The sequence below is a fragment of the Nycticebus coucang genome, chromosome 2 (assembly GCF_027406575.1).
Source record: "Nycticebus coucang isolate mNycCou1 chromosome 2, mNycCou1.pri, whole genome shotgun sequence".
Lineage (NCBI taxonomy): Eukaryota > Metazoa > Chordata > Mammalia > Primates > Lorisidae > Nycticebus > Nycticebus coucang.
This window is the reverse complement of record NC_069781.1, coordinates 126,067,253-126,084,499: the sequence shown is the minus strand read 5'-3', so window position 1 is coordinate 126,084,499 and position 17,247 is coordinate 126,067,253. Positions and strand designations below refer to the sequence as shown.

The 17,247-nt window shown below is 39.2% G+C and overlaps 1 long non-coding RNA gene across 1 annotated transcript; it reads right to left on the bottom strand.

Moving 5' to 3' along the window:
- Nucleotides 1–10,583: 10,583 nt before the first annotated feature.
- On the bottom strand, nucleotides 10,584–16,272 carry LOC128579761 (uncharacterized). Its single transcript, XR_008378259.1, has 3 exons — nucleotides 16,090–16,272; nucleotides 12,254–12,398; nucleotides 10,584–11,506 (listed from the first exon to the last, which is right to left on the bottom strand). It is a non-coding gene; the product is annotated as an uncharacterized LOC128579761 (long non-coding RNA).
- Nucleotides 16,273–17,247: the final 975 nt, after the last annotated feature.

Below are 17,247 nucleotides of genomic sequence, written 5' to 3'. Positions count from 1 at the left end.
TTGGGCAGCCATATTATTTGACTTTTTTTCATGGGCTATTTTTAAGCTAAGAGAAAAGTTTCATCTTAGTTCAGAATCAGCAAGGATAAGCGCTATAAGAAGCAGGCTTGTTATTCAACATTCAAACAAGGACCTAGAAAGAGAGAGCTGGCCCTGAGGTCCAGGGAGTGGAAAGGATGTTCTAATGTTTACTTCACTCTGTATTAGCAAGGATGGTGCTGGGAGAGCTTGAGGTTTCCTTCCCCACTTCTCTCAGGCAGAACTCAACTGCTGTTCAGATTTAGGTAACACACCACTTCTACTTTTTTTTTTCCCCCCCCAGAGCAAAGTATACTAAGTAAAATTGTGACTGATCATAAGACTCTAAGAAGTGAAAGAACAAAACAAAACCTAACCTACTTCCTGCCTCCCTCTGGATAGAGAAAAGGAAAGGATGGAAGGAAAAGAAGAGGTGGGTTGAGTACTACCTTCCCCTATTAGCAAAGGACCACAGGGTCTGACGTGAAACAAGCTCAATTCTCACAAAGGCTGAACTTTGCAATGTCGCGGTTGCCATTGGATACTTTTGGTTTTGCTTTTTAAACCCAGCATTTGCAGCCAAAGTTGCTCTATCTACCCCTGCTTCTTATTGAAGATCCACTCACTAACTCTGTTTCTAAAGGGTCTTTCTATCCCAGGCCCCAGCTGTTGAAATTCAACTGAAAATCACAAGCCGCTGATAAAGTCCAGTTATCTCTTTACTGAGTGTTTGAAAGTGTATAAAATTTAAATTGATTTAATCACTAGGCACCGGGAACATTTTAAACAATCCAGTGACAGGAGTTCTGACCTGGGGTGGGGGGGCAGGGAAAGCTCACAGCCATCACGTGACCAATCCACTCACAATAAAACATTCCCTGCCAGGTAAACGACAGCTGACATTCAGATCTTATCTCTGGGAACTTCATATATTTATGAGTGTTTCTTTCATTAGGCCATTACCAGGGACAGAAAAAGGGCACTGTTTTATGGGTTGAAACATTCCCACAAGAGTCACAAACTCAGAAATTAAGCGATGGAAAAACCATGTTGTGTTACAAGGAGCTAGTTTCTTTTGGCTTGGTCTCCTGCCCCATCCCCACAACATCCCCCCCAACACACAAGTTTTACCCAAATTAGTCTGACTCAAGCAGTGGGATGGCTCTCTCCTCCCAAGAGGTGTTGTTTCCCAGCTGAAATATTTTTCTAATATACAATTTGAATTGTTGTCTCATGAATTCATCGAAAGATCATGTGATCTAAAATTCCTTAAGCAAAATTATTTTTAAATGGGAGAATTCAAAGACTTTTTTAAAAGCCTAGATTTTCAAAGAGCAAAATGCCCCCCACAACAATGCCAGTTAAATTAGAATTAAAATTCAGACACATTTTCCTCTCTTGAATTAGACCCATGAGCCTACTTCGTGCTACTACATGTAGTGATAAAAAATCAGCATACGAAAGCAGAAGGGGAAATTTCTGATTGGGACTAAAAAACCCCAAAGGAGACCCACTCTTTAAACTTCCATGATTGGACCTGTGTTCTTAAGAGCACCTTAGTTTTGTTAAGCACCAACAGCTGGAAATGAAGTATACCAGATCAATGTACACGGGACACACATTCAGTGAAACCCCACAGACAAAAGTACCCAGCGTCCTTCCTGAGCTTAACATAAGAAATCGTGTCAACAAAAATACACTTTCTTTAGAATCTCACACCTACCTCAGGTATGATTCTCTAACAATGCAATTATTTTTAATAATAATAATAATACATCCCATAAGTTAGACTGCCCAATGAACAAAGTTAGAGTGAAAACTAAAACCAATTGGAAAAATTTCAAAAGGGATCTCTTGCTTTGGATGGCCTAATCATGAAAAAAATTCTTTTGATTAAGGTTATATAGAATTGGGTACAATGTTTGCATTTTTTTAGGTAGCATCCAAGTTGTAGTTGAATGATTCACCCAGGAGTGAACCTATATTGTACCCGTTGGGCAGGAGCTTACTGAGGCCTCTCCTTACCTTCCCCTAATCATGGGAAATTTTAAAAAATAGGTTCTTCTTTGAGGTTTTCAGTACCCCTTAGAAGTTTGCCTCTCTGCTACCTTTGCATGTTGAATTTTTAACACTATAAAAGCATCTATGCTGTTTTTCATTGGTAGACTTCAGGAGAATGTAAAATGTTTTTGATTTTACATATGAATTAACTTTTAAGTGTTATGGGACTTTTGTTTTAATACTTCTTCAGATTTAGGCTTTGAGAGAGTCTTTGAATTCCCTCATTTAAAAGAAAAATGAATGTTGGTAGAAAGGTGTACCTATTACTGATTCTCAGCACTCCCAAACCAAGGGAATCCCATGGGGGAATATGTCACTTTATGGCTGTTTTCACTGGAGAAAAAAGGGACCTCAAAAAAATCTACTCACAAGTACACTGTCATCGGAGGGTTGTGTGGACGAATTTACTAGCAGGTTACTTAGCAGGAAGTGGAGAAGAATTGTGTAAGAAAGCCAGGTGCTCAGGACCTAGTGATAGGCAGGAACTCAAGGACCCATGAGGAGAGAGAGAGAAGAAAGAGTGAGGGGAAAGAGGGAGAATTTAAGTAGAAAAATACATTAAAAAATTCAAATTGTCAAGTGTCAGGAAGTTGACAAAAAGGCTGCCATAAAGAATTAGCAAGGAGAGAAGAAAGGCTGTGAACACTTCCAATAGGAAAAAAAAAGAAGAAGAAGAAGAAAAGGATCTTTGAGGAAGCGATCAATAAGCTGAGAGCCGATGAGGAGAAGGCTATTGCCATGGGAGACATGGAAACAGAATGCAGTGGTCATCACCTGCCTATCAGGTCACAAGTTGGGAAGAGCATGGAGACACTTCTTGAGATATTGCCAGATGTTCTAGGGTCTGTGCCCAGGAAGAGAGAAAGGCACAAGACTGGAGAATGTAGAAGTGGTACATATGGGGCTGGGCCATGAGGGGAAGGCGAGAACCATGGAGGACCCGCAGCTGCACAGCTTACCCTGATGGGGTGTAGAATGGAGAAACCAGAGGCCAGGAGGGGCCCAGGGATGGACTGTGTGTGGTGTGCAAGTCAGGCGGATGGGAAGAAGCAAGATGCCCTGTGTGGATGCTTTAGTTCCAAATATAACATGTGTGGCCTTCAGGGTTCTCCTTCATTTCCTCTCTCTTTCTCTCTCCCCCACATTTATTAAGGGATAGATGACAGGGGACAAAAACTAACAAGATTCAGGTTCTTAATACGACCACACTTTCCTAGAAGTGGGTGTGGGGACCATATCAGAAAATCAGTAACCACAGGGTGGTGAAAGGCATGTCAAGGGACCCAGTGAACAACGAGGGGACAGCTACTCTCTCCTCCCCATGGATAAAAATGGTTCATTGAAGTAAAAAGATAGTTCTAGCCTAGTAGTTTTCAACTTTTTTTAATCTCACAGCACACTTGAACCTACAGTTAAACTTCTGCGGCACATTTAAATTATGTTGATCAAAACAAAAATAGTAAAAAAAAGAATATACTTACTGTACTTCAAACTTCTTTCAAAAATAATTTAATTAATGATCTTGTACAAGAGTTATGGTACACCAGTGTGCCGCTGCACACCGGTTGAAAATCACTGCTCTAGGGAGACTAAAGGGTGTGGACCCTGTATCAGGCAGAGGAAAGGGAAAGAGAAGTGGGAGCTGCTGGAAGGCTAACAGTGAAAAGACCTGAAGGCATGAGGGAAGACAGCAGGCACCAGGCCAGGAAAGTGGCTGTAAGTGGTTGAGGAGCAGAGGGCCATGGAGGGGAGGTGTAGGCTAGTAAGGAGCAAGCTATGAATTCCACACAGGGAGGATCCATCTCAATTCTACAACCCAAGGGTCATGGTCATGGGTGACCAAGAGCAATTAGCCCAGCAGCTCCCAGAGAATACCAAGAGACAAAGGACAACATGCATTTGACCAGTCCGGTCAACCTTGAGATGCTCATCCCTGAACTGACAGGCTCAACTCCCAAGCAGGGTGGGCTTGGTCCCACAGTAGCCCCTTCCTGCTGGAGATCAATGACGGCAACATACTGTCAGGTCTTATAGCCAAGTGAAGATGAGCGAGAAAGGGATGAGGATGGCTGTGTTGTTAGTCATGGTGAATCTTGGATTAGAAAACAGATTTCTGGCTCTCATTTTCATCCAATATGTCACCCACCCTGTTTTGGGCTCTCCAAAATAAATAGACAAAACACTCTGTGAACCTTTATCCCCAGACTAAACCTGCTAACAGAGCACTCAATCACACAGGCTGACGAATGTGCATTTTTTTCTGCTAGTCATGCTAGCTATTCTTCAAGCATAAAATACCACCACTGTTATAAGCTAAAACAAGTATTTACAGTTTCCTGAAGTTTTCTGAAAATGCATCAGCAATTATATTTGAATTATAAAGTCGGCTGAAAGAGGAGGCCAGACTGAATTCCACGCCTGATCCACGCAGCACATCCAAGCCAAGAGGCTGCAGCTGGCGAAGCTGGGGAAGAACCATTCTCTAAAAGGACAAATTGAACAAGCTGTTGACACCAACTTTACAAGTGAGTATTGCTCTGAGATTAGTTTAAAGAGAAAAAGAAAAGATTCCTCAAACCCCGGATCATTTATCAGCTTAGGATACGACTAATATGGTTCCCAGCCCTGAAACAGAAGTTCGAATTCTGTCTCTCCAGGATGTCTGCACTCAAACAGAGTTCAGTTCCAAGACCCATGGATCCAAGGAAGCAACAAGATGAATTTCATTTTTACTACAGATTTCAAGGGAGATTACTTCAAAAAGGAAAGAAAAAAAAATGCCGAGGCAAGACAACTGAAATCAATACACCACAGTGACAGATGCAATTGGAATAAGAAGAAAGTTTACTGGTGTATCAACAACAAATTCCCTTGCTTTAAGATGATGTTTTGAGGGAGTATAAATCTTATGGCTGACTCATATATCCATGGAACTACACTTGGGCTGCTTTATCCCCGAGAAATGATAGATTTGTCTCCCCATGAGTTCTCACCTGGCTCTGCTTTTGATTCATGACAATCACAGGCAAGACGGAGGCCAAAGAGAGCTTGTTAGTTCCTTAACGAGACCAGTTCCGTCTTTCATTGGGAAAGAAAATACTGTGTTTGTAATGGAGACATATTTGCTATCATTTTGTTGTTATATGAATGAACCCCAAATCTTCTTGTTAATGATACTTTATTACTTCTCTAATCAACAGGATAATATTTGGCATTTTTTCCCAAGCTTTGATTTGGAATTCCAAGTCACCCTAACAGTGACTCCTGAGAAAAATACTGATTTAACTAACAAATGTTCCCAGCTCTCCACTTCAAAAACTAGAGTAGGATTAATAGGTAAAAATTGTCCAATTTTTATGAAGAGATTCCAGGTAGTAGAAGATTTCTTCCTTCAATTCAACCCATGCAAACAGCAAGAATGAACCTCAGATTTCAGTTTTCTGCACAGCAAGTCAGAACACATTTGAACCAGTTTTGGGCCTCTCCCTTTGCTAAGATATGGGCTAGTGGCCTCACTTCATAGAGGTTGCCAAGTTCCACCCAGAAATCAAGGCTTGCTTGTTGCAGCAGTTTTATTTTCTCTTCACAACTTTTCTGTTCTTTTTTTTTCTTTGTGAAAAATTTCCTTTAAGTGTGGGATTAATCTAGAGGATTTGTAAAAAGACATAGCTACCCGTCTTTCATAAGTGGTCACACCCCAGCAAGAGAGGCTTCCCAGTATGTGGCCTGAGTACTTTGATTCGTAAAAGATGGCCTTGCTCTTGTTAGAATTAATTTTGGAGGTAACTGGGGCAACATTGGTGAAAGTCCTGTAAAATAGGTCACCTACCACAAAGTGAAAGAAGAGAAGTTACTCAAAGGGTAGCTGGGAGCAAGAACATAACACAATTCCAGGAGAATAGGACTTAGTGATTGTTACACAAGGAAACTGTGTCCAAAGACCCTTTCAAAGGGCGTAAGAAAGAAGTCTTTGTTGGCAGGAGTGATTGGATCTACCTCCCTTACCTTCTTTTACACATCACAGTATCCTGTGACACGCCAAGCACACCGTTTAGGGAGGTGAATGTCATGTGATACAGCTTAATAAACACAAAGACGTAAAGTTGGTATTCAGTTCCCAACTTCTGCCCTACTTGCTGTACCACACATTAAACATCGCTGTGCAGCCTGTCCTGGGCTGGGCTAATGCCCAGGCACAGTTGAACGAATTAGGTGCAGTACTTAGGGCCAGCTTCGAATCAGCTTGTTATTTTTGTTAAGCCAACCTCTGTGTTAGCCCATCTTTACTTTTATTACCTGATTTTACTGTTTCTCAGAAGACATCTGAGCTATGGAAAATGGATCCTTCCACAAATGCCTTAATCCCAAGTTCCGTCTTTCTGTGAAAAGTCCTTTTCAAAATATCCTTCAATTTGATTGTATAAGTATCTGCTTACTAAGAGGTTATTCTAAAAATAGAGTTTAAATTTTTAAAACTTGAGTTCAGAGACATGTACACAACAGACGACAGATGTTTCTTGAAATGCGTTTTATGTAGTTATGTTCCCAGCTTCCCATTCTTGATTTTAAGGATAGGCTTTAACTTTTTCAGGAGAGTGGAGGTACAATTGTACCCTATGTCAGCAATGCTTAGGAGTTAATTTTTCTGCAACCTCTCCTGTAGTTTTTGAATTACTATTTTGTACGATTTTGCTTCCCACAGCCCCTTCACATATTAGAATATTTAGCCTATTATTTTGATTAATTGTTTTTACTTTGTAAGAAAAGCTACTAGTATAATTATTTTACAGATAACACAATTTGGGAATACAGAGCTGCCAGATTTGTCCAAAATCAGGCAGCAAATTGCATCAGAATCAGTTGGGACATATTTTTAAGAAGCTGACTGACTCCAAAAAAAAAAAGTATTTTCTATTTAGGACAGATCAAAAACTTAATCTTAACAATGCCAAAAATAAATAATAGTAATTAAATCAAAACTCAAGATCTGTTACTGGAATGAGGTAAAAATATGAAAAATCTGAATATAGTCCCAGAATGTTTTGCCACAGAAAGATTCAGCAGGGACTAAGCAAAGGGGCAGTGCAGAGCTTCTCACTAAAGGGTGATGTTGCCTCCAGAGACATTTGGAACTGTCTTTAATTACTTTTGATTGTCACAACTGGGGAGGGGAGGCTGTTGCTGGCATCTAGAGATCAGGATGCTAATGACCATTCTACTATACACAGAACAGCCTCCCACAACAAAGAATTATCTGCCCCCCAGATATTAGGAATGCTGAGGTTGCAAAACCCTACAGTGGTCTATTTCAATGGTTTGTTTGCACAAACACAAAATAAAATACCAACAACTGAAAAGTGAGATATTTAGAAGAGGAGGCAATGGCTTCCCTCAAGTACTTATTGGAAATTTGACAATTACCTAACTGGAATTCAGGGTACCTCCTCTGAAGATTATTGTAGAAGCAATCAACTGTTTGCAGTAATCTGACAAGGGACATTTCCTGTGGGTCTCTTAAGAAGTGAAGATTCCAGAGTGAAACTGACATAGGAAATACTTGCCCAGTATCAGAAAATTCTGCACTGATGATTAACTTCCAAAGAATGCAAGTTTGGTTTCTTCCTCATGACCCTTCATTTTTCTAAAATCTTTCCCTTGTCTTTTTCATTGCAGAGATCCTGCAAATAAGACTAAGCTGAAGTGTAACAAAATTGAGCTTACAGAAAGCGACATTTTTACCTTGAGATTGACTATGGGAATTATTCTTTCTCTGGTCATTCCTTTCTTTTGTAAATTGAGAACATTTATAAGGATAAGAGATAAGTGAAGGGCTTAGGCCCAACATCCTCCAAATGCCTGAATTTTTTCTTTCTTTCTTTCTTTTTTTTTAAGGCCAGAAAACGATACCAATTAAAGGCACTTATGGACTATATTCAAAGTTTTCATATTTTTACCACATTCCAGTAAAAGTTTCTGTCCTAAGAAATTTGGTCCAGAGATGGAATAAAGAATGAAAGACATTTTATTTTCTCTCCTAGATGTTGGCAATACTTCACTCCTACATGTCTGTGGTTTCTGCGGTTGTTTTCATCTTGCAAAGTACTTTGATATTTGTGATGTGGCTACACGGCTTAAAACAAGAGCAGTGATAACACATACTAATTATTGAACTTGTATATTAATGCTTGACAAGAAATAAAATAACTTTATTTTTTTTATTCTGCTTATAAAAATTAAGAAACTCATTGGTGGGATTACACCAGGGGTGCATCTTACAAGGGTATATGTGAAACTTGGTAAATGGTCTGTGAAGCTAGTGAATGATGCCCCATGATCATATCAATGTACACAGCTATGATTTAATAAAAAAAAATAAAAAAATAAAAAAATTAAGAAACTCAGGAGGAACTGGAAGGAGAACTGTGTTCTTAAAAACAAAAAACTCCCATTTCACAGAGTTCTTGCATCTAAACCTTCTAGTGCCCCCTGCAAATGGGATACTCACTGCCTCTAATTCCAATCTCTATAGATCCAGGTCAGATGGGGCTGGCTTATTTGTTCTACTGGGCCTGAGGCCCGCATACTTTTTAGTGTTGGTAATGAATCTGAAATAGATCCATCTCCTTCTCTCTGCTTAAGATCTTCATCTCTATTCAAGATAACATTTTAACATATCAGATGTACTTAAGATGACCCAGCACTCCCATTGCTCGGTTCCAACAGAAGCTTGTAATTCAAATTGGGGTAGGAGAACATCCATCACACTGAATATTTGGAAATTCACAGAATATAAACTGAACATTAATGAAATTATCTGGACTACATAATAAAACGACAAGGTTGATTTAGGGATGGGAAGTAAATAACCAACTTGCTTATATTTTATTAAATCTGTACATCCCTTTGAAGTGGGTCTGGAATAATGAGTAAATATTTCTCTTTAGTTCATTCCTTGGCATGTAGCTATTTCCTTTGAAAACTGAATGAAAGACCCCTGAGAAGAAAACAGTATGAAGAAGGCTGTCTGGAAGGGTGGGAAAGAAGATAGTAAGGGAAGCTGTTAGAAGCCCTTTGGATATAGGCCCCCTCTCTGCAAGTCACTCTCTCCTCCCAAACTGTTCACACTCAGCAGTGTGCTGGCTCAGACGGCACAGAGGGGCCAGAGACTGAGGAGCCTCTTCATTGCACAAAGAATTTGAATGTCTTGGGCTGGCCATCAGATTGAGACCACCCATCCTGCTTGCTGCCACGTAATATACTCTGTTAGAATATGAACCCCATATCACATCACCATTCCTCCATAACTCATGTTCTTCAGAAAGCATTACATCCAACTTGATAGCCAAGCAGTTGATATTCAGGTTAGTTTTACCCTCTCATGAATTTGTGCCAAGTTTCGGAATATCACTTTACAGTATTTGCAAAAGAATAATAATATAAAGACCAGAGAGAAAATGAGCAATGTAGACTACAGCTCCTTAAGTTCGATTCTTCAAAGAAATACAGACAATACGTCAAAATACTACAATGCAAATACACGTCACTAACTCCATCCAGCTGTTAATGCTCAGAAGACAATGTCAACAGATGTCTTTGTTGGGAGTTAGCTATTTTTAATGGGAAATTTTCTATTTTCTTCTCTAAAATGCATTCTACTCCACTTGGTTAACCTTGATCAAATAGTATTAAAGAGAAGTCTTGGAATTGCACCAAAAATCCCAAATGAATATTAGCTCTTTCAACTTTCGCTTCCTCAATGCTATTCAACAAAGCAACTGATGAGTAAGTACATAAGATGACTTGAGGTTCATGGTTTCTCTCTGCATGGTTTATCAGAAGTAATCAAAGAAACACGCAAAAAAAAAAAAAAAAAGCAGAGAAAAGAGTACTAGTAAAGTCAAAGTAAAACTGTTAATAACCAAATCCCTGTAGCCTGGCGTTGTGGCGGGCGCCTGTAGTCCCAGCTGCTCGGGAGGCTGAGGCTAGAGAATCGCTTAAGCCCAGGAGTTGGAGGTTGCTGTGAGCTGTGTGAGGCCACAGCACTCTACAGAGGGCCATAAAGTGAGACTCTGTCTCTACAAAAGAAAAAAATAAAATAAAAAAAATAACCAAATCCCTGTCAAACATTAATAGATTGGAAACTCAATTTCAAAGAAAAAGAAATGTCAACTGAACCCTCTGTTAGATGCTCATTTAATCTTCAAAATGGAGTTAATACCTCTGAGGTATTAACTGTTAGCAAAAGTTGTTAACTTCAAGAATTAAGTCTTTTTTACTTGAAAGACCGAACCCTCTGTTTTCACGTTACTATTTCAAGGGGCAGTTTCATATACGATGAGGCTGCAAGCATGTTGACACCCCTGCGTCCTATTTGAAGGACTCATGTATGCATTTTATCTGCATCTTACTAGAAACAGACCCTTCCAGAGACAGGAGTCTGTGAGTAGCTTCAACTTGCATGCACTCCAGTCACCTGCGGGTTTTGTTAAAAGGCAGATTCTGACTTAAAAGGTCCAGAATGGAGCCTAAGTTTCTGCATTTCTGAAGTTCTCAAGCCATGAGGAAGTGTCTACACCTTAAACATCAAATCTTTAGAGTAAGGGGTCAAAGGACCAGGTCCTTTGTGAAACGGTTCCCTTAGGGAAATTCCATCCATGGATTGTGTAACCACTTGCAAAATGCTACAGGGACTAGTGTACTCCTCTGGGTGCCTTTTTTGCCAGAAGGTCCAGGGCTCACTCTGTGCCCATACACAGGTCTGGCGGAATCCACAGCTGTTTTGTTTGGACAGGCTGGTCTCAAGTCTGAGCTTGCACACAAAGGACTTATCACCAACACTGGCCTTTCTCTGACAGCTGTTTTCCTTCCCAGCCCCAGGGCTTTGGTTAAAGGGAAGGAAAAAGGATTGCTGAAGAAAGAGGCAGGGATATCAGCAAGCTGCAATAGATGCCTGGCTTCAAGACCTGCGTCAGTCTCTATCTATTCCTCTCTCTCCTCCCTCCCTGAAAGATCAGCTTCTCAATTCCATCTCTGCACCAGAATAAGCATAAAATAAATAATTTGGTGAATCTATTCTGTTTTGTCCATATAAGCTGCTGTAGAAGCAGGGACTAATTTACTTCCTATAATAAAACAAGGAATTTCTATAAATTACGAGGACTGATGAATTTCAAATCCTACAGAAAAGCCTGCTTGTGGGCACACAAGTCTGTGACGGTATCCCACCACCATGAGGGCAGGCATTTGAAATCAGTGTGCGGTATATGAGTGCCACATCTAGTAGAAAGGATAAAAATCAGGGTCGTTGTCAGCTGTGTAAATTGAGAGGAAGAGGCGCCTTCAGCAACTTCCTTTGGGGAAGGTTCGTTTTTGTCCTGGTGAACTGCTCCCCCTGGTGGATCAGGATTTGCCATGTTGTGATTCTTTTCTACAGGGAACAAACACGGAGAAAAATCAGACAGCTGCCGGTCTAGAGACATACCCTCCAGAAAAAAAGCTGAGTTCAGAGCACCAAAAATTACATTGAATGCCAGGTTTGCCCTTGACTGATTCTGAGCCTGGTCCTCCTGTGAATTACAAAGTTTTTCTCCCCGGGTTCTCAGCCTTGTCTCATACGTCCTCACTGTGATGGTTGTTTTGAAATTCTGCCTCTGTATTGATTTGAAGACACAGAAAACTCTTAAGTTCTCCATTCCTCTTTAAAAGTAATTGTGAACGTTTACAAGGGGACAGTGATCCATTGTGGGGAGAACTGTTTGCTGCAAAATCATTCCTGTCTATTTTTAATTCCTCTCCCTGAGGAGGTCACGTCGATTGTGGTTAATTTAGGCCTGTGTCCCTTGCTCTTCCCACCTGCTTTCAAGATAAAGTTTTATGATGTTCCGAGGAACAAATTTCCATCTTTATTATATATTTCTGTGCCAATAGAAATAGTTGATATTGTTGTTTTCGTTACAGAGGTTTTCTGTATCCCTTGCCAGGCACAGAGAGGAGATTTTGCTGGTTAGACAGAAGTGAAAATCTATGACCACTCTCACTCTTTTGAACATTCTGCAATGAGTCACATTGCAGCCTCAGTCCAAACAGTTTATAAGCTAAATAAGGAGGTATTTTAAATATTTATTCAACAAGACATACTTTAAATAACCTACACATGTAAATACAGCATTCTTACCCTGTACATTATTGCCAGGTCGATTCTCGTGTTCTGATATATAATTAATTACTGGTTTATTCCTCTGTAAACCGAAGAAGGGAATAATTCAGCGACTCCAGGTCACTGATGTCAGCAAAATGTAATACCCTCTTGTCAGTGGGAACTGTGAAGGAGAAATGAAGACTATGAAATCTGGTGGTGGTAGGTGCCAAGATGTGTCCAAAAAAACAAGTTCATGCCCCATTTTAGTTGCTTTTTCTTGATGTCTAGACTTTTTCCCTATGTTATCTAGGTGGGTTTGGAGTGTACATTTTCTATATTAAAGCAAACTCAGAAAGCATATCAGGGTGAACTACGCATTTTGTAAGGTAGAGTCACCTAAAGTATATGCCTCTCCATGAGCATTGTTATATTTAGAAACAATAACAGCCACATACTAGTCACTCTGGTATTTCTTGGTCACTGAAAAGAAGAAGACTTTTAGTGCTTAAGCAAAATCTGTGCATCCATCTTTAATTTTACAGGATGAAAATATACATATATATGAGGGCAGGTGGTTAAGCAATTTTGGAACTCTTTTTCAGGAATGGCCATCAGAACTGTCCTTGTATGAGGTATGACAATTAAATTCATGAACTCATCCTAGAAAAGGTGCCTTAAATTGTGGACTAGGTTCTGGAGACATTGTTGCATTGCTTCCTTTCTTTTTCTTTCTTTCTTTTTTTTTTTTTTTGCAGTTTTGGCCAGGGCTGGGTTTGAACCCACCACCCTTGGTATATGGGGCTGGCACCCTACTCCTTGAGCCACAGGCACCGCTCTATTGCATTGCTGCCTCAGGGCGGTAATTTGGAGGTGACCAGAGTGATATTCAGCAACGATTTATGCAGCACATTTTCTAGGATGGTTTCACAAACTTAATTTTCAGTCCTCATATATGTTTTCTTTTACACTTAGAGTAGGCATCCATCTTTATTTATTCAACAAGGCATACTTTACAAGACAGATTGATAACTTCTAAAGGGTAAAAATTCTGAACCTCAAATTTGTCTTGAGTATAGGTAGCCCTCAGAAAGAAAAAGGAGGCAAAAATGTGGCATATTTTCTTCTTATACTTAATTTCTGATGATGTAAAATAAAGAATTATCTCAAGTGCCTTAGCACATTGTCTATTTGGATCAGTGGTGCAACTAACATGTTTCATTTAAACATAATACAATTGACTTAGCAAAACCTAACTCAAAGTTTGTTAATTCACTTGGTGAATTAACTTCTCAACTAGATTGTAGCCAGTGGATTAGTGATTATTAATTATTCTGGCCCATGGACAAAACCTATGGAAAACTTATTATGGAAAATACAATTAGTTTATGGCATTATGCCATATCAAACCACTGGTTCACTAACCTTTTCACTATCACCCAGCTGTTTTGCCACACTTTAAAATTTTCTGTATTAAATTTGCAATGGATCCTTGTGCTATTCTGCATTGAGAAGGAACATTCAAATTTAAGAAAATTCAATGATAGCAACAAAGAAAATATTAAATTTTATGGTTCGAATGGTGGTCAGAAGCATTTGTAGATTCTGAATCCATCTCTTTATGACGGTATTATTTTGATGCTTAAAGTAAATGCCCTTTCTATAATTAATAGGGTAGGGCTAATAAAATGTAAATGTAAGATGTAAGAATGTTATTGCACGGTTACGTGAAGAGGGAAATTAAAAGTTAAAAATGGTGGGTCTGCTTTCCCCCAAGTTTCCAGTACATACACAGAAGGGCTCAGGGAAGTTCTTCCTTAGAGATTCAAGGTGAATTTTTACATTTAGGGTTTTTTAAATGAAAATTTTGATTAAGTTTAAGCTTTCTTATCAGTATGGAAAAAGAATTTTGTCCTTAAACTGGTAGCAATAAGATACTCAGATTATATTCTCATAAATATTATTATGATTGATACCTCTGTTTTTTATAAATTTACAAATTTTCTTTGAAATAAGTCAACTAACAATAGAGTATACATAATTTTTCCATATGCTTCTTTCTATGTACATAAAAGACATTAGGAGGATTTATATAAAATAAACATAAATGTGGAGAGAAGAAGGTCAACTTACTAGGAATCTCAAGCCACAAAGAAAAATGCCAACGTTAGTTTCCTGAGGTCAAGGGGCCAACACCCCAATATGATAATGGGGACAAACAAGAAAAGCCTCCCCAAAGCCGCCCTCTCTCTCAAGTTTAAGCACCAGGAAAGAAGCAACCAACAAGACCAAAGAAAACATTTACCAGCGATTTTGAACTGATGTGCCACAAGGTGATCTTAGGTGTGCCATGAAAGTTTGTAAAGCTCATTCATTAAGTTACTTTCAAAAGAAGTTCAAGCATGGTAAGTATATATTTTTTTAACTCTTTTTTTCTTTTATCAATGTGATTTAAGTGTGCCACAGAAATTTAACTATAGATTCAAGAGTGCCATGAGGTTAAAAAAAAAAAAAAAAGTAGAAAAACACTGATTTAGACAGTAACCACCTTTCTGTAGACAAACACCAAAATCAGGGAGGTACCTGAGGAGGCTGAGTGGGGGGGCAGGGACTTTCATCCCTCCCAAATAGTAAAGACCCCCAGCCTCCACCTGACTTTGTGGTAACAGTGAATGTCACCAGGGAATCATAGCAGGGCACTTGTATCCCTCACATACAGGGAAGTGCAGTGCACCTTGAACAACATGAGCTTGAACTGGGCTGGTCCATGTATAAATGTATTTTTTTCCAATAAATAAAGCTGGCCTTTAGCAGCCACAGGCTCTATACTCAAAACTGACGGTGGATTTGGAAATATAGCATTATGCAAATCTTCCACATATGCTGAGGGACAACTGTATTTCTGGCATTTTGGAGAAGAGCTGAGACTCTCACCCCACTCAGCAGCAGTGAGGAGCACTCTCTCAGATGGCAAAGTAAGTCGAGTAAGGACAATTTCCACCACTACCTGGCAGTGAGGAAACAGTAGCCCTCCCTTCCACTGCCAGAGTGTTGTCAGATGAAGGGAGCTGAAACAGAAAGCTTAAATACAATTCAGTCTCACAACATAATACTCAAATGTCCAGGTTTCAATCCAAAATTACTTATCATACCAAGAATAAGAAGAAACTAAAACTAAACGAGAAAAGAAAATAAATATATCCCAACAGCAAAATGATACAAATGTTGTAATAGAATATTTGGCAAAGATCTACAAGCAGCCCTTATAAAGAAACTTCGGTGTACAATTTCATTCTTTAAACTAATGGGAAAAGAAAAAAACCTCAACACAGAAATAAGAAGTTACAAAAAATACAGAAGACATAAAGATGAGTTAAATGGAATTTTTTTGAACTGAAAAATACAATGACCAATATAAAAAAAAAGAAAAAACTCAGTGCTTGGGCTCCATTCAGCCCCACAGCAGAATGGAGGGGACAGAAAGCACCAGTGAACTGGAAGACAGAAAAACATAAATTGCATGTCTGTACAACACAGAAATACACTGGGAAGGATGGAAGGAAGGAAGGAAGGAAGGAAGGAAGGAGAGAGAAAGAAAGAAAGAAAGCTCAAGGAATTATAGGAAACTGTGGAATTATAGCAACAGCAAGAACAAGAATCTAATTCTTGGACTCCCCAAGTCTTACAAGGAAAGAAGAGAGGAGGCCTGAAAAAGTATCCTGAGAAATAATGGCTGAAAGTTTCCTAAATTTGGCAAGAGATACAAATCCACAGATTTAAGAAGCAAGTGAATCTCAAATACAATAAGCTCAAAGCAATTCATAGTAAGACACATCATAGTCAGACTTTAGAGAACGAAAGACAAGGATACAAACCAAAACTCAATCCAGATATCCTCCAGTGGGTAAATGGTTAAGCACCGCGTGATCCCTGCATACTAACAAAAACAATCCACTGATGATACGTGTAGCAACCTGGGGGAATATCCAGAGAATTAGGCAGAGTGACAAATGCCAAATTTAAAACATTCCATAGGATTTGACTCTATTTTTATAAAGTTACTGAAATGACAAAATGACTGAAAACAGATTGGAGATTAAGGAGAGGAGAAGGGTGGGAGTGGTTATAAGCGGGCAGGAAGGATCCTTGCAGTGATCGAAATATTCCTTATCATGACTTTGTTGATGTCAACGTCCTGTTTGTCATACTACCGTTTTGCTTTGGGAATAGCTGGGTTAAAGGTCACCCTGTATTAGCTCTTAGAACAGCAAGTATCAAAATCAAAAGTTTTGTAAAAAAACAAAACAAAAATAAAAACCTGCAAGGCTTATAACTTAACATAGTATATTACTCTGAGCTTAGACTCCAAGTGTTTTCATTATGTCTCTTGAATCTAATGTAACCTTGGACAAGTATTCAGCTACTCTGAGCCTACTTCCTTGGTAATTACATGGGCACCATGATTCTCATCCTGCTTATTTCACCAGCTGTAGTCAGGACGAAATACAAATGAAATGATGACCATGGAAGATCTTAACTCTTTTAAGTACCTCAGGAGAAAAATACCAGCTCTGTGTCAGGTTATAAACTAAGCTGTATGTGTTCCCAGCTTTATATTCATGTACCTAATATTTTACATAAAACTTTTTACAGTAGGGCTCTGAATCTGAATTCCAGATATGTGAAATTTCACAAAACACTGTTAGAGAAATTTCCATCTTTTATCATATATTTCTCAGGCACTCGCTAGTTTCTAAGTTGAGAGGCTATAGTAACTGTCATCAAAATTCCTGATATCTTCAACACTCTGAAACTCCAGATATCCCATAACTCTCCCTTCCCAGCACATCCTAAGCCAAACTTCCCATACTGGTCCCTCACTGTCCCTTGCTCGCTGCATGTAGCCCAACAAGGTTAGAGGCCACAGCCTCCCTACCCTGCCTTGCTTCCTCTGCACTATTAAATACTTGCTTTCTGGAGGAGAATTAGTTCATGGGACTTGACATTTTTTCTTTGCAACACTTACCTAATAT